The sequence below is a fragment of the Anser brachyrhynchus genome (genome assembly GCF_964034855.1).
Source record: "Anser brachyrhynchus genome assembly, chromosome: 1".
Taxonomy (NCBI): Eukaryota; Metazoa; Chordata; class Aves; order Anseriformes; family Anatidae; genus Anser; species Anser brachyrhynchus.
Window position 1 is genome coordinate 164,201,312 of NC_137694.1, and position 27,562 is coordinate 164,228,873.

The 27,562-nt window shown below is 35.3% G+C and overlaps 1 long non-coding RNA gene across 1 annotated transcript; it reads left to right on the plus strand.

Annotated features, from left to right (window-relative positions):
- The first annotated feature begins 4,233 nt into the window (after positions 1–4,233).
- On the plus strand, positions 4,234–26,938 carry LOC308187810. Its single transcript, XR_013944936.1, has 3 exons — positions 4,234–4,279; positions 24,510–24,593; positions 25,662–26,938. It is a non-coding gene; the product is annotated as an uncharacterized lncRNA (long non-coding RNA).
- The last annotated feature ends 624 nt before the right edge of the window (positions 26,939–27,562 follow it).

Consider the following 27,562-nt stretch of genomic DNA (forward strand, 5'->3'; position numbering starts at 1 on the left):
TATTCCAATAAACTCCAGATGTCTTTGATCCATCTATATATTCCTTCTACAATCTTATCACACTTTCCCTCAGCCTCATACTTCGAAAAGAGTTCACTCTTTTGATTGCTCACATCTGAGTTTCTGACAATATCTCATATTTAGCACTAAACTCATATTTTATTTTATTTTATTTTATTTTATTTTATTTTATTTTATTTTATTTATTTTATTTTATTTTATTTTATTTTATTTTATTTTATTTTATTTTATTTTATTTTAATTTTATTTTATTATTATTATTATTATTATTATTATTATTATTATTATTATTATTTGTTTCCTTCTAGCAACAAGTCAGCACTTCTTTCTATATTTTCCAAACGCTGAGTGGTCTCCCACATCTCTGATGTTGTGTGGTCAGGAATTTAACCTGTGACTTATTTATCCAAGTTAGGACTTAAGTTCTAGCTTGAAAGGTAAAATTAAAGAAAACAAAAAGATGAGTAACTTTCTTCCCCCCTCCATCTCTGCTGTTAAATTCATCACCTAGCACTGCTCATAAAATAAAACAAAATACATAAGGCCTCTCATCCCTAAATACACATAAGAAAACAGCATACAGAACACATTTCTGTTCTACAAATTCCTCCTCAAAATTCACAGCTTTTGACTACATCTCCAAGGTGACCTGTATATGTATTCATTAAAGACGGAGTACAAGGCACATCGGATGAAAATTCTTTACCTTCAACATCCCCTCTTTATCTACCCTAGATACAACAATTGTACTGAAAATTGTATTTTATCGATTTGGAACCTGAATTTATTTTCTGTTTCTTTTAAAATTAAACATGAATACTTTCAGTTAATGTTTTACCATTTTGCTTCTTCTCAAAACCCATGTAAAGAAAGTAAATCCTAAGTAAAGAAAGTTTTCTTCATCTGGTAAAAATCCTGTATGATAATAAATAGCATTGTTTCAATAACCATAAAAATATTTCAAATAAAATACATTAGAGAAAAAAAAAAAAAAAGACAATTGCATGTGGTAGATTATGGAGAATAATAAATATAAATCAGAGATTGATGAGGGTAGCGCTCTGATATATAATTGTTTTTTCTCTAACTCAGAGCATTTTTTTAAAGAATAAAGAAAATATTTGTGTTATGAAATAGATTCTGTGACACAGAGCTTCCTATCTTATAGAGGTTAGATTCAAAGGCTAGAACACATACCGCGTGATTCATCATTGCACAGTTTTTCTGAGTCAGCTTGTAGCTTCCTCAGTAAGAATAGAATCATACAATTGCAGAATGACTAAGGCTGGAAAAGAACCTCTGGAAGTTATCTCGTTCACCCTATCTGCTCAAGAAGGGCAAAAGCTATTTGCCCAGTACCATGCCCAGATGACTTTTGAAGATTTTTAAGGAGAGAGATTTCTCTATACTGGTACCTTATAGGCACCGGGCACAGCTAACAGCAAACTACTGTGATGTTTCCACTTCATTTTATGCATTTGTATTTGTCTTCCTTTATTTATCAATCAATTTGTTTCTGTTCACCATCATTTCCCTTTTTGTGTAGCTTTGTTTTGCTGGTTTCTTAATTAGCAACAGACTCTCTTCTTAGCTGATCAAAATGTCCCCTTTTAAAACAAAAATACATTCTAAGAGGTAAAAAATCGCATACTTTTTTTTGTCTTGTGCTGTTTAAAAGTAGTTGCATTCTAAGCAACATCAGTCTAATTATTGAGAATGTCTCATAAATAATAGACTAGATTATGTAGCAAATGTAAAAGTGAATTAAAAAGGTTTGTGACAATTTCTTCTTCAAGCATACCAAAAGGAAAAAAAAAAAAAAAGGCAATTTTTAAAATATATGCCTGTTTACTTAATAGATTAGTAGAAAATAGTAGAAAAGCCTCCAAATACATAACTCAAGTGTCCAGGTTCCAGTTAGGACAGAGTTAATTTTTCCTCATAGTAGCTGGTAGGGTGCTATGTTTTGGATTAGGATGAGAAGAGCGCTGATAACATGCTGATGTTTTAATTGTTGCAGAGCAGTGTTTACACCAGGCCAAGGACTTTTCAGCTTCTCTCTCTGTCCTGCCAGCGAGCAGGCTAGGGGTGCAGCAGGAGCTGGGAGGGGACAGACCCAGGACAGCTGACCCAAACTGGCCAAAGGGGTATTCCATACCATCTGACGTCATGCTAAACAATATATAGGGGTGGCTAGCTGGGGTGGGGGGCTGGCTGCTCGGGGATAGGCTGGGCATCGGTCAGCGGGTGGTGAGCAATTGCATTGTGCATCACTTGTTTCTTACACATTATTATTATTAATACTATTATCATTATCACTATTATTATTATTATTATTGTTATTATTATATTCCTGTCTTAATAAACTGTCTTTATCTCAACTCACCGGCTTCACTTTCCCGTTTCTCTCCCCCTTCCCAGAGAGGGAGGGGGGAGGGTGAGCGAACGGCTGTGTGGTGTTTAGCTGCCGGCCGGGTTAAACCACAACATCAAGTAATTGTGTTATAGGAAGAATACAGTGGAGAAAAAGGGCAATATGTTTAGTTTGTTTAGACACAGACACTCACATACACACAGAAGCAGACATTGTCCTCTATTTTTCTATTCTCCCTGTAGTTCAAATACTAAATAAATAAATAAATAAGGAAAAAAAAAAAGAGAGAAAAAGAAATTTATTTATTTTTGTAAGCTTGGATCCTGAGTAGGCCTTGGCCATAGGAATATGCTATAAAGTTTGGTATCAAAACTTTGGTATCAAAACTGGTATCAAAATAAAATGTTTGTTCTTTCATTAAAAATGTCTTCTGGATTTTTTTTTTTTTTTTAATACTTTTAGATGTAAGAAAACTAATAGAATAACTATCTTGTAAGAGACAAAGGATATCAAGCTCTGACAGGCTGAATAGAATTCAATTGACAATGCAAAATTGAACTTAAGGAGATGCCAAACAACAACCGCTATTTTTATGGAAAATAAACTAGCTAACAAAAGACAGTCTTAAGCAGATGTGTCACTAACGAAAAGCTTTAATACTGGTTTACAAATGCAGTAAAGACTCAGGGTCCTCATGGAATAATTCTGACACGGATAATAAGATTAATTGTTAATTATCTAAATAGAAAGACACAAGTGATATGTATATGGTAACAACCAAAAATTATCAAAATTATTTTTTATCTTAGAAATTGATATGTATATTTTCTTACTAGAGTTTGCATTAACTTAATGAAAAATGCGTTGTTAGTGATGCTTAAAGAAATAAAAGCTTCTCTAAAGAAAATTAATAACAACCATTTCAAAAATAAGTTATTCTGTTCATTTTAGGCAGTCATTGCAAAACTGTAAACACAGACGTAAACTCAGATTTTCAGCTTTCTCTGAATTCCATTTGGAAAAAAAAATGGTTAAGGACAAAAAGATAAGATCTCAAGGTTCTTATATTTATACTGATTTATAAGTTGCAGCCATTTGTTACTGAAGGACAGCTTTTCGTGTATTTCACATTAGGGAACCATCAGAAGAGAGAGAACAGCAATAACATATAAACAGTTTTTTTGTTTGTTTGTTTGTTTGTTTGTTTGTTTGTTTTTAACCTTCAGTGCTTCTGTTTCCTTCTGACTTTTCCAATCACAAACTAGAGACATTTTTCAGCTCTTAGTTTTAGAGCCCATGTATCTGTATCATGTCCTGGCTTCAGGAAATACATCAAATGCTCTTAGAGAGTACTCTACAGCAACTCATAGAGTAATTCTCCTGGCATGTGAGAAATATGAATTTAAATGACCAAAGAAGGCCTTGAATGAGGGTATATCAATCTTTCTAGACACATGCTCTGACAGTCACCACCCATCCCACTTTACTATTCAGCAATTTTACTCTGTCCTGAATATATCTAACAAATAAGACCACACAAAGTTCTTAGACACAAGTATTTTTGTTTTTAAATTGCTTTGGACAACCTGTAGCTGCCTTGAAGCCTGCTTGGCTAAAATTCTGGTCCTAGTGGTTGGGGGTGGGGAATGATTTAATGATGAAAAGAAATTTTCCCACAAGCTATGGGTTTTACAACTCATTTTACTATGAGAGTACTTTCTAGATTGTTTATTTTCTGTACTTTTTGATGGATCTTAACTTCTTGAACCCTTTCCAAGCTTCATATTTGTGAGTTCAGTACTGTAAACTTACTACTGTAAGATTTTTCTTTTATCTCTAGAAAAATTCTGCAGTGTTATGGAGGTCAATATTATACAGTCAGAGGTAAGCATCATATTTGCTTGTGTTCCCATCTCTAAGATTATATTTCTTTAAATATTTCCTAAATGTATTCAGGACCATTTTATATCTGTTCTTTATTGTGCCAATATTTTCTTTATTTTACATGTCTCTTTGCTAGCCTTTCCAGATGTTTGTGTCATTGATATATTTATAGAAATATACTGAGATATTGAAATACTGAGATATGGAAATACACTGAGATATAGAAATACACTGAGATATTTATAGAAAGCTGTCACATCCCATTCAGATTTGGCTTTGCCATACTAAACTAGATAATCTCCTGTAATGTCCTGTTGTAAAAAGGGGCTCTCCATTCCTGTTGTCACTCTACAAATTCTTGTCTATTTGTTTCACTCTGAAATCATGTTTCTAGACCACAACTATGTCCAAAATTATACAAGTGATGTTCCAGATGATTCATTCATTCCATGTGTCTTTTTAGTGGGACTGAAACATTCCCAGTTCTACTAATAAACCTCTCTGATACATACAAGAATGGCAGTTTCCTTTTTAAGAGGTCACTCTTCAGTTTCTTCTTTCTCCCTTTATTTTGTCTATTTTTTTTTCTAGCTTTTCAGAGACAGTCTCTTGCATAGACTATTACAATTGTGTTGTCATTTGCACCCTCGATTAATTCAATTTTTTTCTCCATTATAGTGATTCACACTAATGATAGATATCAGTGGTGTCTGGCTAACATTTTAAATACTTAAAAATCCTCTTATGCTTTAATGTATTTGGTGATTGGAGAAATTAATTGTTTTCCTGGGGATGTTTATCAACATTGTCCAACAAAGGTCATGTGATGAAGAAATTAATGTTGTTGGGTTTTTTTTTCTTCTTTTTCAAAAAAAAAAAAACCACAAAGACATTGGCATAATTTTCTGATTAAATGCCAGTAGGATGACTTTTTCCTTGTAGATAGTCAAAACTATTCAGATTTCACCTCACCATGTAAGTAAGGAAGTGTAAAGGAACAAAAAAAATAGGTAAAAAAAAAAAAAAAAAGGTTTTCGTAAGATAAACCTTGCTGTCATGATTTTAGCTGGGGTTAGTGCTAATTGTCATCTTAGGTGTTCACACAAATTTTATTTTATTTTATTTTTTTTGGAGCAAAACAGTGACAATAAAACACCAATGTTTTTAGTTGTTGCAGAGCAGTGCTTGCAACAAAAGCCAAGGACTTTTCTACTTCTCATGCTGCCCTGACAGCAAACAGGCTAGGGGTGCACAAGCAGCTGGGGACACAGCCAGGACAAGTGACCCAGACTGACCAAAGAGATATTCCATGTCATATGATAAAATGCTCAGCAATAAACGTTGGGGTAAAGAAGGAGGAAGAGGAGGAATATTCAGAGTGATGGTGTTTGTCATCCCAAAAAACAGTTACATGCGATGAGTCCAGCTTTCCTGGATGGACCTGACATCTGCCTGCTGTTGGAAAATAATGAATGAAAGCCTTATTTTCCTTTGCTTGCACGTGTGGCTTTTGCTTTAAAGTGTCTTTATCTCAACCCATGAGTTCTCACATTTTTACCTTTCCAGTTCTTTCACCCATCCCACCTGGGGAGAGTGAGCAAGCAGCTATGTGGTACTTAGCTGCCTGTCAGGGCTAAACCACAACACCTGCGTTTGAGAAAGATCCCAAAACAACTTTCAAGTATACACTTCTACAGGAAGAAAAAAAAAAAGAAAAAAGAAAAAAAAAGAGTACTAAATGTAAACTACTGTAAGAAAAACACTTTCAGTAGTTTTTTGTAGGTCACAGAGTACTTTGAAATGTTTTTCCAGCTTTTCTGTGCAGTGTGCTGCTGACATGGCATCAAGTCAGTTGTCTGCTTCAGAAACCTCAGCAGTTCTATTTTTTTGTTTTGTTTTACTGGAATAAATAAGACTGTGTGCTGTGGCAGTAGATGGGAAGTTAGCATAATAATTTCTGAACCTTTAAACAATGAATGTGACAAATGAACTCAATGCTACATATCAACCGTATGTTAGCCTTTGCAGTTTGTCAAGATCCTTTTTTTTTTTTTTTGTCTGTTACTATATTGAAACAGACCTCAGTGATGCCATAGGCAAAATAAGTTTTTGTGTAATAACAGTTTGTTTTAAAGTGCTTCAAAACTAAAGAGAAAAGAAAATAAACCAAGACAGATTATTTGGGATAGCAGCAGCTATTTGATAAACACTGTATATATATGTAGATTTTGACATTCTAGTCTAATTTAAAACTTCACTAGTGTTACAGTAATAAACAATAGCAATAATTCTATATGATTCAGTTTACATTTTTTTTTGTTTGTTTCTTCCTGAAAGATTTTGGTTAAAACTTATAAAGAATAAATATCTTTTGGTTAAGTCACAATATGCATAAAAATATTAATTTTAATAACCCAAATTTCTGAAATTGTCAGAACAATAGAGAGAGAAGAATTGCTATATTTTATAATAGTTACCTATGATTAGGACAATACCAAAAATATGTTTTCAATGGTACTTATCCATATAATAATAACCTTATTAATCACCTTAAAATGTATTATAGTTATATATATAAGGGCAAATTAATTTATTTGCATTAAGACAATGAATGTCTTTGATCTAGAGTACACATGATTAAATATATTTAAGATGTTTTCTTCAGAGGCTTTCTTCTCTAGGCTCAAAAAACAAAGTGATTTCAGCCACATATATCTAAACCCTTCACCATATTTGTTGCCCTCCTTTGGACACTCAAAAAAAAAAAAAAAAAGTTTTGTTCAATAACATTATATCATTGTAATTGTCTTAAAAATGCTCTTACTTGAATATCATGGAATTTAATAGAATAATACAATATCCCAAGTTGGACAGATCCTCACAAGGATCATCAAGTCCAACACCTGGCTCCACATAGGTTCACCCAAAAATAAGATGATATGTCTTAGAATATTGTACAAATGGTTCTTGAATTCCAACAGGCTTGGCGCTATGATCACTTCTGTAAGGAACCTGTTCCAGTGCCCGACCACCCTCTTAGTGAAGAACCTTTTCCTTATACCACCCTGAACCTCCTCTGATGCAGCTTCAACTTGCCATTGACCAAAATCCCCAGATCCCTTTCTGCTGGGCTGTTCTCCAGTAGGTGGAGTAGAGCAAGTGCCACTGTTCTTTTCTCTCTGGTGAACAGAGATAGGACCCAAAGGAATGGCATGAAGCTGCATCTGGAAGGGTTCAGAATGGTTATTAGGAAAAGGTTCTTCGCTGAGAGGGTGGTTGGACACTAGAACAGTTCCCCAAGGAAGTGGTCATAGCACCAAGCCTTATGGGGTTCAAGAAGTGTTTGGACAATGTTCTCAGACATATAGTTTGATTTTTGGGTGGTCCGGTGTGGAGCCAGGACTTGGACTTGATGATCCTTGTGAGGATCCGTCCAACTTGGGATATTGTATGATTCTATGATTCTAAGCTTAGCAAGGACTAGGTTGAGTATATTTTTACATTGCAGGAAAACAGGTTTCCAATCCCCAATCCCATAACCTAGGAACATAGATCTCATGATGACATGACAGTTCTGTTTAATGGCACTGGCTTTCATGCCTGGCTTCCTGCAAACACTGCTAAATCAGTATTTATCAGGAGATAACACATGACTCTCCAAAAAAACAGTTTGAAGACTCTTAATCCAAATAAATTGTTGCTTTTATTTGTTAAGAACATATATATATATATATAGAAAGAGAGAGAACAAAAAAATCAAATACAAATGGAACCATAAGAAAATATAGAAAATTTGTATTTGTATACAGTACTGGCCTACATTTGGGGACAAAAAAAAATAAAAAAAAAAATACACATCAGTCACATTGTTTTACTTCGTAGAAATTTATATCCCAGTAAGCAAGATCAGAAAGACCATCTAAATGGTGAATAAAAATATTTTAACAGCTGAAATACATTATTTCTCAGTATCATAATGTATTAGAGAAAATAGGAGAAAAAAGATCATATGCATAAGTTCAAAACAAACAAACAAACAAAATAATAAAAAAAAAAAACTTAACAGAACAGAATAGATATTGTTACCAATAAGTACTGTTGCATGAGAGACCTAAATCTTATTGCTGTATTTTAATATAGGAGCCGTTAAAACAAAACTTCTTTTATTACACATAGGCAGAATGTATTCTTTACATAGATTGATTTCATATCCCTTATGGGATATCAGGAGGATTTAGTTATTTTCCGTCAGAATAGTAATTGCTCAATCCTATCATATGTATAGTCACTGTTGGTTGTCATTTTAGGAAAGAAATTCAATGGAGTGTCTTCACTATAGATGTTGGTACAATCACTTCCATCTTGGTGTTATAAGTGTCTTGTAGCTTGAAAAGCACATGACAGGAAATAAATTAAGTCACTTCGTTTACCCTACCTAGTAAAAGTCCATTTATTTTTTATGAACTAGTCAGTTGTGCTGAATATTTTAGTGCCACATTTCTGTTTCATTAATTTTATGTTAATAGAAGTTTTAACTTTTAAAAGATGTTGATACTTATACATGGAAGTTACTAGCTGAAAACAAAGAAACCAAAAAAAATCTTATTGGTTATCAGATTTTCTGTCTCAGAATAGATCCACACTGGAGATGGGAAAGAGTTCCTTATCACTATTTTGCTATCAGAGATGTTTTGATTTTTTTTAATAATAATATATTGCTATCAATTAAATCATCACACAAATGATTTTTTTTTTCTGTATATCAAAAAGTGACACTAAGAAAGTACCAAAGAACATGTATGTGCTGGGTCCTGCACTTTGGTCATAACAACTCTATGCAATGCAACAGGCTTGGGGCAGAGTGGATGGAAAGTTGTGCAGAGGAAAATGATCTGGGAGTGTTGGTTGACACTTGCCTGAACATGAGCCGGCAGTGTGCCCAGACGGCCAAGAAGGCCAACAGCATCCTGGCTTGTATCAGGAATAGTGTAGCCAGCAGGACCAGGGAGGTGATCATCCCCCTGTACTCTGTTCTGGTGAAGCTGCACCTCGAGTACTGTGTTCAGTTTGGGGCCCCTCACTTCAAGAAAGACATCAAGGCCCTGGAGCGTGTCCACAGAAGGGCTACAAAGCTGGTGAAGGGTCTAGAAGACAAGTCTTATGAGGAGAGGCTGAGGGAACTGCTGTTGTTTATTCTGGAGAAGAGGATGCTCAGGGGAGACCTTCTTGCTCTTTACAACTACCTGAAAGGAAGTTGTGGGGAGCTGGGAGTCAGCCTCTCTTCACAGATAACCAGCAGTAAGACTAGAGGGAATGGCCTCAGGTTGCACCAGGGGAGGTTTAGGTTGGGAATTAGAAGATATTTATTTTCAGAAAGAGTAATCAGTCATTGGATCAGGTTGCCCAGGGATGTGGTGGAGTCACCGTCCTTGGGGGTGTTTAAAGAAAGGTTGGATGTGGTGCTTAGGGACATGGTTTAGTGGGTGACATTGGTGGTAGGGGTATGGTTGGACCAGGTGATCTTAGAGGTCTTTTCCAACCTTAATGATTCTATGATTCTTTGTTCTTCGTATTGCCACTCCACCTCACAGACCTAAATTTGGGGCAGTGAAAATATTGTGAGGAAGAACAGTGAAATAGCAGGTTTCATCAGTAGTCTCTGTAAACCAGACTTCATATATTGTCTTACATCCCAGTCATAGTACATTCTCCAGAGTGTTGGAGATGTTCAATTTAAGACACTAGTTTATTTCCTACAGAAACTTAACTGCATTGGAGATGTTACACCAGGTATATTTGACAAGACTTAATTTTCTTAAAGCCATATTTTTAAAAATACTATTTCTAAAACTCTCTAGTTTTTTGTTGTTTCATCCCATATGATCTCTTCTGTAATTTTGGTCTGGTTGCTGTCAATCTATTGTGTGGTAAGTAAATTTAGATTTCCTGACCATCTTTTTTTTTTTTTTTTTAAATATATTTTAATTAATTCTCAAAGTAGACTTCTGATTCATCCTCACCAAGTTGTATGACATTTCAGAACTTTCATCTAGCCTTTTGCAAACTTTTAGATATTTCTAACAGGTCTTGCAAGTTACATGTTTCAGAAACATTTTTAAAAGAATATATTCAACTTAAAACATTTTACCATCCTCTTTAATTGCAGAAAGAATAATTTTATCTTTGCATGTTAAAGTATATATTATAGTATATAATAGTATAGTATATATTATATATATATATTATATTCCTATATGGAATATAGGAAAGATACATTTGTCACTATCTGATTTATGACTATAAACATCATTATTAGTCCTATTTTAATGACCTCAAATGTTTGTTTGCTTGTTTGTGTGTGTGTTTAAATATGTTGTCCCTGCATTAACTGCAAGACTTTTTTTAATGATATTTTGCTTCCTTAATCAATTCTTTTTTTTTTTTTTTAACTGAACCTAACTGCTAGAGTTCAGTACAATATTATAGTTCTAATCTATATGAAATTAATTAACAGGTTTGACAATCTGAATTTGAAGCTTCCTATACTTTCATTATTAATTACATATAAATGTAATCTAAAATGCAAGATGAAAGTGCTGGAGAGAAGTTGAAGCCCACCTGGCTTGACTATATTTATCTTCATTATTATTCAGTGAACAGCCACAGTATATCCTGAAAGCTCTTTCATTTGTAGCTTATTTGTAAATCTTTTCCTGATATCAGCTTCATCTTGAAAGGAAACTATTATTTGACTTGGGAATACAGGGGAATTACCTTGAGCTTTATTAAGGTCTTTGTTAAGACATGAAACTTAAGGGATGCAAGAAAATCAGTTACATATTATTCTTCTAAAAATACAGAAGAAGTTTCATCCTAATATTTCTTCAAGTATTATAAGGCTGGATGATGACAGGGAAAATCATGTATCTGTGAGATCATCTCCAAACTAAGAGCTCTATTGTAAATAAATTATATGCAGAAGGCATATATTGACTCTAACAGTAACTTGGGGGAAAAAACAAAAACTAAACAAAACAAGAGATGTAAATAAAAGGGAAATTGGTAAGCAAGGAAGCAGTGACAGAAATCTTTAATATGAGTGTATTCCTCTGGGGGTCCTCTCTAATGCAGCAGGTGGTTGCCTCATAATACTTTCCAGATAATAATTACGGAGTTTTTTCCAGGAACTTGACAGAAGTTTTTGTTCCTCTGTGTGTTGCCCATAATGATGCTATTAGAGCTGACTGAAGGATGCTTTATTCAGGTGCAGAAATTACACTCTGATTTGATGCTAAGCTTTGTGAAAGTTCATGAAAATAACAGCAAAAGAAAAAATGCATGAGACCAGTAGCAGAAAAATACTGATACAACAGCTCAGTCAAAAGGATATGCAGTTGCAAGTGAAAGATTGTAGGGTTGAAAGTGAAGACCTACAAGCATACAGGTGGAACCCCTTTTTATTGCAAAACTTAAGGTGCTTAGGACACTGTGCAACACAAGAAACATAAGGGCAGATATGCTAATTGCAGGATTAAATTCTTTCTTAGAATCATAAGATAAAATCAATAGAAGTGTAGGAAATCCTGGTTAAATTTGGGAATCACCCATATAGTCACTCATAAAGAGAATTTAATTCTCTGTGATTGTGGCAAAGGAGATAAATGATCATTCTGGAACCATAGCACCTGCAGTGCAAGCTTGCCTAAATCTCAGCAATATCTTACGTGTGGTGTAACCACAAGAATGACAAAGAAATCCGCACCATGCACAACACCAATATTTAATAAATAAATTTAATAATTTCAAAGATCTATATGCAAAAGCCTGAATACAGAAAGAAGAAATCACAACATGGAAGAGATGAAACAGTTGCCTATTCAAGCAGGACTGAGAGTGGTCAAGTGTGAGAGTGTGGCCGTGGGGGTTGACAAGCCCCATGGCTGGTGATAACATCGGACTCTTAACAATGAAGCCATCAGGACTGTAAAGAGTTTAGAAGGAACAAAGAAGGGTGATTCAGGAGACACCTTGCTTGTTCTTGACTGCTTGTTCTCCAGTCGTTAAGACATGGAAGTTTCTGGGTGTTTGCTGTTGCCGGGCAAAGTTGTTGACCAATGAAGAGTTAGTGGAAAAGTACTGCTGTAGAACAATTGGTATAATTGGTGTACTGTCCTCAGTAAAGTTAGATGAAGTTATGCCCTCAATAAAGTGGTAACAGTTACTGATCCTAAAAGAACCCTGGTGTCGGTGGGGTCACTACACCACAGTCAAGGTCTTCTCTTTTGACATAAAGTTTTCATGCAGAGCACAAGCGCTAAGACAATAAAAGACACTAAATACTACACATAAGTAAGAAAAATTCCAAGTACACTGCACTGAGATTTGAGAGCCACTGTCTGCCTCTTATGTGGACATTTCATGCGCTGACTGGGACATATTGTCTTTTTGACCTCCCATGGCTTGCAGCTCAGTTGAATAGCATCAATTGGACTGGCTTATTTTCTCTAATGAGTTTAGATCTTTGTTTCTCTTTTAAGAAACAGTGACATATGAAAACAGTGTTTTCACAAATAAAACGACTTTAAAAATAAAATAATTATGTAATTACTGTACGTTTTCTCCCAGAATTAACTTTGTCATTTGTCTGCAGAATTACTGAATAAACTAACAAGAGACAGTGCTGTAACTAAAAAATAAAAAAATGAATGTTTCTGTTTTCACAGAAACAGTGAAACTAGATACTTGATAAAAATGAAGAATAGCAAACAATAAAGGACATACTTGACTGGTGCAATTTGAAAGACAGTATCAGTCACACCTCTAAATGTTCATTATTCATTTCTGCAAAAAAAGTATGCAAAAAATAGTCCTCATTACTTATTTAGATATTGTGAGCCTTTGTGGTAATGTTGATTCACAGATTGATATCTTTTGGTTATTGTTGCATTATTATTGTTGTACTATCAGCATTTACATCCAAGAGATAGACATATGCTTTCATTTTCAACATTTTCTCCAAGTAAAGTTCTGTTCTATCTATATTTCACATTTTGTTTTATTTTTCTTATGCTAAAAGGTACTCACTGGTTACTTTATTCACACTACCATAAATTATAATGAAGATGTAATTTTTTTCTGAGAAACAGAAAAATGAAAAAAACTGTTTTTTTTTTTTTGTTTGTTTTTCAAAATAAACTTAGGCCCAAGTATGTTTATAAAATAACCAGGAACAAAAAAACAACAAACTTAGTAGGAATTGCAAACATATGGAAGACAGTGTGGAACTCCTTACCTGATTGTCTAGCCTACAAACTGTCCTCGGTCAGCTCCCTTTGGTAATTTAATCTGTAGAAATAATTAAACATTCATGAAAGGAGACTTCACTGGCTTACCAAATTTTAAATCATAGTTCTGCCTATGGACTGTGAACAGTTATTCACTTTACAGTGCAATCCTTTTGGGACATATAATAAATAAATAAATATATATATATATATAATTTATATATTATCAAATAACCTGACCTCAGCCTTAAATCACATTCTGGAAGAGCTTATCTCACTCATACACACACAAAAGTAGGTCAAGCTTGTGATTTAGAATCAGATCCACATTGTAAAGCATAAATTATGTCTTTCTTTAGAATAAAAACCCTTTGTGTAAATATATGCATTAATACAGTTACATATACATATACTACATAAAATATACATATATACTTGCACAAAGGATTTATTTATATATATATATAAACACAGAGGGTCTTTTAGTCCTAATGTATATATGAACACATCTAATGTATATCTGTATGTCTTTCTGTACTTCTGTACCGTATTTCTTTCTTCTAGGCATCTCTTTTTCTTCATTTCACTACGTAAAATTACAGTTTTACATAACCATTCTGCATTTTCCTTCCACAGAATATCAGCCACAGTGCAAGAGATACTGAACATTAAATCTCTTATTAATAACATCAATTTACGTACAAATATATTTTCTTACCAAACCTCTCAAGTTAGAAATAATCAGTCCAGATCATGTTTACAAAAAAATATTTATGTTTGCTTGTTAATATTTTTTCCAAGCTTGCATCTTCTTCTAAGGATATAACAATTAACATAACACAGCATCTCATAGCATTTTTTAGGCTGGAGAACAGCAAACAACAGGATTCAGAAAAGGTGTTCTTATTGAAAATATATTCCCACCTACTGTAATAATGCCTATTTCACTGTTTCCCACAAAGCTGGTGGACTGAACTAAGTGATCCTATCACCCTTTCCTATCTCCAATCACAGAATTTGGGCTCTTCCTCTTGTTAGGAAAATGGTGTAACAATGTGATACAACATGTAATAGAAGTTTTAGTCTGACACCACATTCTCTGCATGTCACCCAGTTTTGAGAAAGTACCCAGTGCACTTGCCCCACCGTTGTTCTGAAATGTTCACTGAAACTGCCTCAAAATTGATGATACATTTTATGATTGCTAATTTTAAGATGGAGTATCATCATTAGCATAAGAGAGTCCTATCTGTTAACTCCCGATTAAGAAGAGAATAGTTCAGTTAGAAGGGATTTACAAAGATTATCAAGTCCAACTGCATGACATCTTCAGATCTAACCAACAGTTATAGCATATTATTGTGGCCGTTGTCCAGGTGTCTCTTGAACACTGACAAGGATGAGGCATCAACCACTTCACTAGGAAGCCTGTTCCAGTGTTTGACTGTCTTTGCAGTTAAGAAATTTCTCATTATGTCTGAGCAACCTGATCCAGTGTGTGGTGTCCTTGCCTATGGCAGGAGTGTTGGAACTAGATGATCTTTGAGGTCCCTTCCAACCTGAGCCATTCTATGATTCTATGAAAATCTGAACCTCCCTGGATGCAGCTTTGTGCCATTCTCACACATTCTGTCATCGATTAGTAGGGAGAAGACACCAGCACCTCCCTCTCTGCTTTCCCTCTTCAGGAATTTGTAGACAGCAATGTGGTGGCCTCTTAGCCTCCTCTTCTAACCGGACAAACCAAATGTCCTCAGCCTTTCCTCATAGGACATGCCTTCCAACCATTTTATCAGCTTTGTTGCCCTCCTCTTGACACTTTCAAGTATCTTAACATCCTTTTCGTATTGTGGAGACTAGAACCACACATAGTATTCAAGGTGAGGCTACACCAATGCTAAATACAAAGGGAGAACAAGTGACTAGTTGTGTTGTGTTTAATGCATTCCAAAATGTAGTTTGTCCTCTTGGCTGCCAGGGCATACTGCTGACTCATGTTGAGCTTGCTATCAACCAACATCCCTCGATCCCTTTCTGCAGACTTGCTCGTCTCCCAGTTTGTACCTGTGTCTAGCATTACTCTGCTCCAGGTGCAGAACCTGCCATTTATCTTTGTTGAACTTCATGCCATTGATGATTGCCCAGCATTCCAATCTATCTAGATCCCTCTGTAAGGCTTTTCGTCCCTCCAGAAAGTAAACAGCATCTTCCAGTTTAATAACTTCAGCAAACGTGCTAAGAATGTATTCAAATCCTGCATCCAGATCATTAATAAAAGTGTTTAACAGAGCTGGCCCTAGAATTGAGTCCTGAGGAATGCTACTAGTGACTGGCTAGTTAGCAGGACGCTCCCCAGACTCCCAAGACTTTAGGTGAATTACTGAGAGGAGTCCAGCTATAACATTTGCTAACTCCTTCAGTACTCTGGCGTAAATACCATCCTGCCCCACGGACTTATGAATATTCAACTGATATAATTGCTCTGTTACCATTTCTGTGGCCACAAATGGAAAGTCATTGCTCCAGCATGAGGGTGCTCCTAAACAGCTTTCTTGACCTTCTTAATATTCTAATTATGTGGAATTTAAACTTATTATTTTAACGTTTAACAAGTACAGAGTAGAAATAATCTATTTCACAATTTTTTTCATGTGTATATTTTCTCATGTAACAATATACATCTAATATGCTTCAATACAATTTATTTTTTATTTTTTTACTAGAGACCATATTTTGCTAGAGGCAAATTTCTAATCTAAATACTACTTGGAAAAAAAAATCCATTAGTTTTAATCTTAATACACTCTTCACTATTTGGTTTAGTTATTCCCCGAGGTTTTGAAAGAAAATATACTATTATCTAATAGATTTTGGCATCATAAGCTTTAAGAAAAATCTTCATTAACATGCTTATCACAAGTATTAAATTATTTCATGGGAGATGGAACAAATCAATATACTGCTGAAACCTCCCCAGAGATGTATGGTTCAGTTATGTCTATAATAAACAGCCAGGCATGTATTCCAAATCATCTAGAATGATGATAACCTTGGTTAACACAGCTAATATCTTTATTCAAAAGGTAGAAAGGTTTGTTTTTATTGTTTGCTGTTTCCTTAATTAATTTTATATATGTGAACAAAGCTTCTGAGTGCTAATGATGTGTGGTTGGTATGGTACAAAGAAAGAATTTACCTCTACTTCATCCTTTCATGCTAAGACACTGTTCACTTCCTTATCCAGATTCAGTGGTCTCTAACAGAGTCATTGGGGAATTATTTTGACTTTGCATCATAAATAATGGAGTGAAAGAGGGTCTATGAGAGTTATGGCAGTATATTTGTAGGGAATCTGAAAAAAAAATAAATTGAAAAAAAATATATATTAGCTTGTTATTCAATACCTATACTAGGTATTCAAAATAGTAATTTTCTGTCCTGACTCTGAATATTGCAATGAATATTGAGAGTTAAGCTTCTGGAGAGAGAGAAAAAATAAAAAGAAAAGAAAATATTAAAGGGTACTAGTGTGTACTATGTGTACAAAGATATATATATATGGAAAAATGTGTTGGGGTATAAAGAATTAATAAATTAAAAGATTGAAACATGAAACTCAATATCACTGGTATAGACCTTCACTCTTCACTTGTTATAAGTAAGGTGAAAACACATATCTACAATTTGTTTATTATTTTCCACAGAGAAGCTACATGATGTAAGGAAAAGTATTGTGTTTTCTGTTTGTTTGTTTGTTTGTTTTGTTTTTCTACTAAAATGTCAGGAGATTGAACTAAGATGTTTTATACTCTTTATCCCTCCATTCTCCATTACTGCACCCTTTCTACATTTCAAGAAAATATTTCTGTCTCTCTCTTTTTTTTTTTTTTTCCGTTGTCTGGAGCTGCATCAAAAGAAGTGTAGTTGACAGGTTGAAGGAGGTGAGTCTCACCCTCTGCTCTGCTCTTATAAGACACCACCTAGAGTACTGCATTCAGTTCTGGGGCCCGCAGCACAAGAAAGACTTGGACCTGTTAGAGTGACTCCAGAGGAGAGCCATAAAGATGATCAGGGGGCTGGAGCATCTCTCCTATGAAGAAAGGCTAAGATACTTGGGGTTGTTTATCCCAAAGACAAGAAGGCTCCAGGGAGACCTTACAGTGCCCTTCCAGTATCTAAAGTGGGACTACAAGAAAGCTGGAGAGGGACTTTTTGTGAGGGAGAGTAGTGATAAGACAAGAGAAAATGGTTTTAAACTAAAAGAAGGTAGGTTTAGATTAGATATTAAGAAGGTATTCTTCACAATGAGTATGGAGAGTCAGAGAAGTTCTGGATGCCCTGTTCCTGGAAGTGTTCCAGGCTGGGTTGAATAAGGAAACCTTATCTAGTGGAAGGTGTCCCTGCCCATGGCAGAGGAGTTGGAGCTAGATATCTTTAAGGTCCAACCCAAGCCATTCTATGATTCTATGTACAGCCCGGAAGACATAGATTACAATTTAGCACAGCCCAATGTATCCTAAATAAAACAGAGAGTGGATTTGGAATGAAAATTATTACTTGGGGGGGTGAGGGGGGGAGGGAGGAGAAGCTTCAAGCTGGCCTTCTGGATAATTTCAAAGGTCTTCATGTCTCTGTATCTATCTGTGATCTCTGATAACAGCTAACAGAAAATTTTAAATTTATTCAAGGATTTTTCTGAGTCAGATTATTTTTCTAGGTCTTATAGTTCTCTCTCTTTTTTTTTTTTTTCCTAACTGTCTGATCAATTACAAAACTCAGTGGCAAACTTCAGCAGATATAGTATTCTGTAGCAAATAATTCCTTAGCTTTGCTACTTGTGGTGGTGGATTGTACAACGAAATGGTCATTCAGATTATGGGGTCTGAAGTGTGCATGCAAGAAGGGGGGTTGTTGACATTGTTCCAATTAGTAAGTAAAAATAAAATAAATTAATAAAAGAAAAAAAGAAATAACTCTTTCTTTGATGATTTTTCTCTGTAAGATTAAAAAAAAAAAAAAAAAAAACCCTTTCCTTTCTCCTATTCTTATAATTATCAGGTCTTCAGTTAATTTCTGATTAAAATGTTTTCCAGTTGAGGACATATTTTCAAAAATTCAGTTATAATTTTGGACAGATGTAGCTACTGTGTTCAGTCTTTTCCCAGGTGCTTACTCTTGGGTTTGTTTCAACCCTTGACATCTTATATTTGATATGTAACGTAGAATGTCACTTTTGTTTTTCTTTATCATTCATCATTCCATTTGTCACTCATTTTACACAGGGTGTTTCTGAGAAGAGGTGAGGTGTTTCAAAAATGTTTAAGCAACATTTCTATGTATGAAACAATCTCTAAATCAAACCATCTTCTACAGACCTTAGCCTTTTCCTTCACTCTTTCAATTTCTTTATTTTTACACATATGGTGGATACTGTCTCTGTATTACTTTTTAAGCAAAATGTATTAGACAGTGCTTCAAATTTATCCCATACTTATAACAATAGAAATATTATTATAATTCTGCTACATTGGAGTATTTGTTCATTAAATGACAATGAGATTATCTGAATGAGCTAAAATTTGGCAACTAAATATAAGACGTGCACACCAGTCACAGAAAACCACTTTGTATAATTAAAAAAAATTCTTGCAAAAACATGTAGGATATTGAAATCATTTGTATCTCTTGCTGTTTAAAGCTGATTAGTCATCTGTATAATTGCTTCTGACCTACGAAATAGGAAGTAAAATCATTTAACTCACTTTAGATCACCAAGGAATAGGATTTATTTCATATTTATATCAGAAAGGTAGGCAGAAAAGCAGTGAGATAGATCCCTTTGCATGTATTAATATTTTTTTGTTTATATACTATATTGCAACTGCACTCTTAGACATGAGAAACTAGTTAAATAGTAGGATCTCTTGCCATTGATTGTAACTGGAACACAATGGGTGACTGTGTCAGGGACCAGAGTGCACCCTCCTCATCCCACCCAAGTGTTCGGCTGTTAATGCCTCAGGCAAGTGTTGGTTTGGTACAGCTGTGTGAACTGAGATTGGGCTGATGGGAAGCAGCAATGCGAGAAATGTCTGGGAGATGTGGGGCCTGACTCCAACTCCTTCAAGTGCTGCTTTTAAGCTCAGGATCTCGCAATGGGTCCTGGCTGTAGTCAGACTGAAGACATGCCATGTGCCTTGTCAATACTGACCCACAGGCACAATTATACACTTGTATTTGGACCTTCCTGGTCACTGCAGACTGGGCCAGGCCATCACATGTCTGACCACAGTCACTGTCCCTGTCCTGGCCCTGCTCTCCTGACTGTGGGACTGCACCCCTTGGTGAGTTACTGTCACACCCACCTCTCTCTCTCTCAGCTCTTGACTTCACCACTCCTTGACACTTTCACTCATATATATATATACACACACATACACACATATATTATTATTATTATTATTTTATTTATTTATTTATTTATTTATTTATTTATTTATTTATTTATTTATTTATTTATTTATTTTTAATGTATGTTTCATACATACGTATCCACCAATTGTGTCAAAAAGTTGTCTTCAGTGCTCTGCAGGAACATCCTGGACTGTTTGTGCCTAGCTATGTCGTCTTTCCAGAAGATGCCAGGGTGGTTGAAGTCCCCCATGAGAACCAGGGCTTGTTATTGTGAGGCTACTTCCAGCTGTCTGTTGAAGGTTTCATCTACTTCCTCTTCCTGATCAGGTGGCCTGTAGCAAACACCCAAAACAGTGTCAGCCATGGAAGCCTGACCTTTAATCCTTACTGATAAGCTCTCAACTTGCTCTTTATCCACCCCTAGGCAGAGCTCAATGCATTCCAGTTGTTCTCTCACATAAAGAGCAACACCACAACCTCGCCTTCCTGGCTCGTCTTTCCTAAAAACATGTATCTGCCCATGACAGTCATCCCACCATGTTTCTGTAAATGCAATGAGATAAAAGCCCTGCAACTGCACACAGGTCTCTAATTCTTCTTCTTTTCCCCCATGCTACACACATTGGTGTACAGGTATTACAGAGAGGTATTCAAGTCTGCCAATATTCCAGGAGGGGTGCAAGAGGACACCCCATAGCATGTTAAAAGACTATGCTGAGAGCAATGGGTGCTGGGACATTCAAACACTGGGTACACATTCAGCAAAAGCCACCTGGTTAATCAACACTAGGGGATCTGCCAGCTGAGCTGGTCCTGGCCAATCAAAACTGTTATGTACTGTAGAAGGAGATAAAGTTCCTGTAGTGCACATAAAAAAAACATGCTGGGGAAGACAGTCTAGGTTATTCTAGCCTTGGGGAAAGGAAAGCCCATCCATGGGATGGCTTTTGTTCAAGGACCTGGGTGAACTTGGTGGGTAATGCAGAAGGATGGGTAAGTCTGGACTAGATGGTGTTTGTCACTCATACATTCTGTGATGTTTATGTATTTTACTTCTATTATCCCATTCTTATCCCATTCTCATTACGTCCATACCCCTTTCTACATTTTTTATTCTATTCCTCTGTTGAAGATGAAAAAAATTAAAAACTAGAAAACTAAGCATAATTAAGTCTAATTGAATATACAAAAATGTTGTGTAACAGGCAGTGTGTTTTTGACTGGATTACTAGTTTGTTTTTAACCCCATATTCTTTTGTCAATATATATATCATATAGCCATTAAAATCTCTTCTCCACAGGGTTGCTGTCTGTCCACTCATCAAATAGACTGTATTCATGTTTGGGATTGCCCTGATCCAGATGCAGGACCTTGCACTAGGCTCTGCTGAACTACAAGAAGTTCACACAGGTCCACCCCTCAACCCTAACAAGTTTCTGTGTTGACCTTATGACACAGCCTGGTGTCATTGGCAACTTGCTGAGGGTGCATTCAATCACACTGTCCATGTCTCCAACAAAGACGTTAAATAATACTGGTCTTGATATTGACCCCTGAGCTATACCACTAGTCACTGGTCTCTGCCTGGATATTGAGGCATTGCCCACAACACCTTGAGTACAACCATCCAGCCAATTCCTTATCGACTGAGTAGTCCATCTGTCAGATCCATTTCTCTCAAGTTTGGAGACAAGAATGTCACGCAGGATAGTGTCAAAAGCTCTGCACAAGTCAAGATATATAGTGTCAGTTGCTCTTATCTTATCCACCAATGCTGTAACCCCACTGTAGAAGGCCAACAATTTGTGAGGCACATGTTGCCTGTCACTGATCACCTGTCTATCTATGTGTGCCTTAGAATACTTTCCAGGGTGATCTGCTCCATAATCTTGCCAGGCAAAGGTGAGACTCACTGGCCTGTATTTCCCCAGGTCTTCCTTTTTTTTCCCTTTGTGAAAATGGGGGTTATGTTTCCACTTTTCCAGTCTCTGGGAACTTCACTGGACTGCCATTACTTCTCAGATAAGATGGATAGTGACTTAGCAACTTCGTCTGCCAGTTCCCTCAGTATCCATGGGTGCATCTCAATAGATCCCATGGATTTGTTAGATGTCCTTGACCCTTAGATGGTCTTGAACCTGGTATTCTCCTACAGTGGGTGGTTCTTCATTCTCCGAGTCATTCTTTTACCTTCTGTGATTTGGGCAGGATGGCTAGAGCTCTTGCTGGTGAGGGCAAGTGTTTCATAGGCTTAAGTCCTGTAGATATTAAATTGGGTGGCAGACACTTACTAAATTTATGTTGTGGTTTAACCCAGCTAGCAGCTAAGCACCACACATCTGTTTGCTCACCCTCCCGCCTCCCTCTCTGGGATGGGGGAGAGAAACAGGAAAATGAAGCCTGTGGGTTGAGATCAAGTCAGTTTATTAAGACATGATGATGATGATGATGATTAATAATAATAATAATAATAATAATGTGTATGAAACAAGTGATGCACAATGCAATTGCTCACAACCCACTGACCGATGCCCAGCCTATCCCCGAGCAGCCCGGCCCCCCCACCCTGGCCAGCCACCCCTATATATTGTTTAGCATGACATCAGATGGTATGGAATACCCCTTTGGCCAGTTTGGGTCAGCTGTCCTGGGTCTGTCTGCTCCCAGCTCCTGCTGCACCCCCAGCCTGCCCGCTGGCAGGACAGAGCAAGAAGCTGAAAAGTCCTTGGCTTAGTGTAAACACTGCTCTGCAACAATTAAAACATCAGCCTGTTATCAACACTCTTCTCAGCCTAATCCAAAACATAGCACTATATCTGCTACTAGGAGGAAAAATAACTTTATCCTAGCTGAAACCAGGACAATGTAATAAATTTTATTTACTTTACTAAGTTTTTTAGGGAAGATTGGCATGCAGGACTCTTCCCACGTGTCTTCTACCAGACTTTTAAAAGAAAAAAAAAATCTAATTTGTCTTGTTTTTCATATCAAATTTTTGTATATACATTAATCTTTTACCCCTGTGAAACTGAGATTATAGCTCTGTGTGGAATGATTTCAATATCTGTCCAACTTTTTTTTTTCAGAAAGGACCTGTATTTCAGCATTATGGACACTACTTGAATTTCAAGACAGTCTTTTCATCCTCACTTCTCTGGCATGCTGATTCTTATTTTAATGATTGTTTTACATGTTCCTTTCTTGAAGTCTTTGTGTCAGCCATTCAAAGAATGAATAAAGTACAAATGAGTTACTTTTGAAAATTCAGCTCCCCTCAAACTAAAGGCAGAACTCACCTGCCTAAAAATAATCATCTAGAGTGCTTTGATATATCCTAAAGTATGCTACTTTGCCAAAAACAGGTCTCTGTAGGTCTTCCTTGGTTTTATTAGAATAATATTATTTGATCTTGAAATATGTTTTAAATTGGTATTTAGATGTCAAGGAACACAGAGGTGTGTTCTATGCTGATGAGGGCAGTAGATGACTTACAAGGTGTTACATGAATGGCTTGACAACTACTGTTTGAGATGAAGGTTTGATTCTTGTTTGGAAGCTTTTAACAGGACACAGTCCAACTGCTGTACTTCAAAATACATTTACACTTGAACCAATTTGTTTTGTTTTAATTATTATTTTTAACTTGATTACCTCAGAAATCTTTTATTTTTGTTTTGTTAAGGTATGTCTATGTGACTTCAATGCGATGGGCTATACAAACTCTCCCCTTGACTGATTTTTTTATATATATATATTTTTTTTTCCCACTACAAATCAATGAAATTTCAAGTAGTTTTTAAATTTATTTTGTCCTTAGGACACAGAGTGCAGAGTTCCCTCATTATCACTGTAAATATGTTAAGTTATGAAATTAGAAATTAATGAAATATATACTATATGAACATAGGGTTTACCCATTTTAATTACAGATTCTTTAATTATTATAATACACTGATTTCATTGCTTCTAGTCTTCTTACACTCTTTAAATTCAATTTATTTCTACTAATTATGTCAGTTGCAACACTATCAGTTCAACAACATCAAGATTTCATCCAAGGATTCTCAGTTAGGTACCAAATGGTGGACCAGCATGCTGAATGTGACTCTAGTGTGATAAAGTCACATTAGAGCATGCACAAACACTTTGTGTTAAACTATCAATACCTAACTAGTCTTTATACTGTCTGGTATATTATCTGCAGTACTACCTGGTAGTTAATTTGTTTTACAGGAAGGTCAGGTAAATTAGTAGAGCAGATCATAACACTTTCAGTGATTTCATGCTTACATGAATATAATAAATGAAATTGTCATGACCACAAAATACTACTAAGGAATTTTTTTCTCATAGTATTTCATTTTTGACAACTTCAATAAAACACATTTTGGAGGTTGTTGTGTCAGTGGCTCTCCAGACATTTAATTCCCAGGAATTTTCAGCTGGGAAATGGAGGCTCCATGTTGTTATTTGTGATGACTTTCTTAGAAACGTTCTTTCTGTGATAAATCACCACAGTTTCCCTCTGCAGGAAACACTACAGTACTTCATAGAAGTCTCAAATATCATATACTTTATGGAAGCCTCATAATGTACTTCTAGACATGTGTGACAGGTAAGTTCCTTGCTTTTCAGTCCAAATAGAAAAAAGCAAAAATCTAAAAGTAGAAAAATATATAAATAAATAAATAAAAAGTGTAGGTATTTGCTAAGCTCTCTTGCAAGCCTCTGGGTCTCATGCTACAGTGTGCCAGTATAATTTTTCTCTTCTGGAGCAGAAATTACAAATCTTTACTTCTCCTCGATTGGAACAATAATGACAGGATAACCATTTATTTATTTATTTATTGACCTTACAGAATCAATGCAGGCATGGGAAAGTGAAAGAGAATTCTGTGTTTTGCACTTCATTATCAGTGCAATTAAAAAAAAAAAAAAGAAAAGAAAGAAAAAAAGAAATTACAGGGAAATATCCTGCTTTAAATCAGTGAGAAGCTCCATCATTTTACCTTTTTTTCCCTTGTGCAGTCTTTGTGGAAATAACTAAGACAAGTGTAACTGTCATACCAAACTTTTATGACTGCTGAAAAGATTGTACAATACAGGAAGAATCAAAATTAGCTTATTGAATTAATGGGATTGATGTCTGCAAATGTAATTCAAATTAGATATTTAATCATATATGTTGCAAAAATGCATAAAATGCAATAAATGAAAATGCACAATATTATTTTAGGTTCATTTCTCCAAATACACACAAACTTAAAAAATCCAAGACATTTCAGCACCTCTGACTTTTTTAAGTTTATTTGTTCTTTTTTTTTCTTACTGTAAAAATGCCCTATTCTGCATTTTTTTTTTCCAAAAGTAAATGATTACTTTTCACAGTGCAACAAAATAGTTATCTAACAATCATTTGCTGTTATTTTGAAAGGAATAGACCTAACTATTATCAAGGAAAAAAATTATAATCCAGTATAATCTTTCATCTAATAGAATGGTATTTTGATATTGTAATATTTGCAGTGCAATTACCATTAAGTATTTCACTTTGTAATATAACTTATTCTGATTGAAATAGCTACTTGAAGTCTTCAGCTTGTAATAATGACAAAATAATTGATACATGCCTCTCATTTATTCCAGTTAAACCATAACTTCCCCCATATTTCTTGCTTTGCAGAAAAGAATACTAACAGAACTATCCAGATGCCTTTCAGCACATATATGTAGTTATTCTTTCTTACAATTCTTCAAGAAAACACCATAGTGAAACACTAAGATGGATTTCCAAGAGAGACTCTGTAATCCCTGTCATTGAGCACATTCAGAACTCAGCTGGATAACGCACTGAGCAACCTGACCTACTTTGACCTGTTTTTAGAAAGAAGCTCGACTAGATGGCCTTCAGAGGTCCCTTCCATCCTACATGACTCTGATTCTATAAACACTATTAATATTCTGGTACTACTGTTTACTAATGCTAGTGGTACTTTACTATTAAATCCTAATACTGAAAATAATTTACTGTTCAATGCTACTACTACTACAATACTGGTAATCTATAGCTATGAAAAATGTACTGTTGCATACACTCTGTGCAAACACAGGACTATCCTCTTCATAAATAGTAACTGGCTTAACAGGAGTACGAATGGGAATTATGAGGAAGAAATGAAACCATATCATCAACAAATAAGCAAAGGTAAAGCTCCAAATCAAGCTCATCATAGTTCTAATCATTTCTAGGAAGGAGGTAAGTTTTTGAATGCCCCTAACTGGAACAACAGTGTACATGAATTTCTACTTGTCTGCTAGGTCATAGTATACAAAATATTCAGAGCCTCAGGATATTCTGGTGACTTGTGATATGACCTTATTTGATGTTGCATAGTCATGAACTTCTGAATAACACTGTTCGCTTTTACACTTACATTCACACTTATAATAAACAAGGAGAAAATATACATATTTCAGTCTTGGGAATATATGCACAAAGGTGACTTGTCACCTCCTTCATTAGGAACACATAATCTGGGGCACTTTTTATCGCTATTTGTAAGCAATAGATATCATCAGTAGTAGACATGTAAAGCCTATTGATATAATATTAGGCTAACAACCCCTTTAGACTTCAGTTACTTTAACATGAAAGTCTGAAACTAGATAAACTTTAATTTTTTCTTGTTAGAAGAAACTAGTCATTACATACATTCAGACAAACATAATAATAATAATAATAAAGACCATACAAAAATCATCTGCTTGTAAAAGTTTCTAAGATATATTTCTTCCATAATGGATGTATTATAGAAGCTTATAGAAGCCTTGGGGTCAGGTTTCTTACAATTACAAATTGCAATTTCCTAACCAAGAGTTTTCACTGAGAGGAATATGCTTCCTGCTTTGGAGCTGATCTCTTTCAGTCCCTCCTTATCTAGCTACTCCATTTAGTAAAATAAATTAAGCCCAAGGTCTCTGAAATTCACTCATGTTAAGAATATAAATTACTGATAAAGCTAGTAAGTAAAGTTAGTAAATAAAATTCTTTCTTAAGCTACACATGGATTTAAATATTTACATAAAATGAGTTAGAGAAATAAATGAGCTAAGCCTTCACATTTTTTTTATACTTTCAGATGCTTCCAAATTCTCTTTTTCCTCTCAGGAAAAAAAGAGAACACCTTTAAATACAGCAGTGATCTACGTAACGCGCTGTTGATATCCCTCTTGTTTTACAGTTGTTTTAATTGTGTTACTGGAGCATTATAGCTCCATTCAGCATAGTAGGTGGCATTTCAAATGTCTAGGGTATGTCTAAAAATGACACAAAATACACATAAAATATGCATTCCAGTTGGTGTGTTTAGTTAATAAAATACGAAAGAATCATAATTTGATTTCTGGTATTCTTCTGAAAGGCAATATTTTCTTATAGGCTTAGCCAAAAAATCACTTACCAATCCAGGTTGTAGGTCCATTTAGGAGAACCAATGCATTTTTTGCTGTTTAATACCTAGAGTAGTAATACATCACAGAGTGCACCCTCAGCAAGTTTGCTGATGATAAAAAACTGGGAGGAGT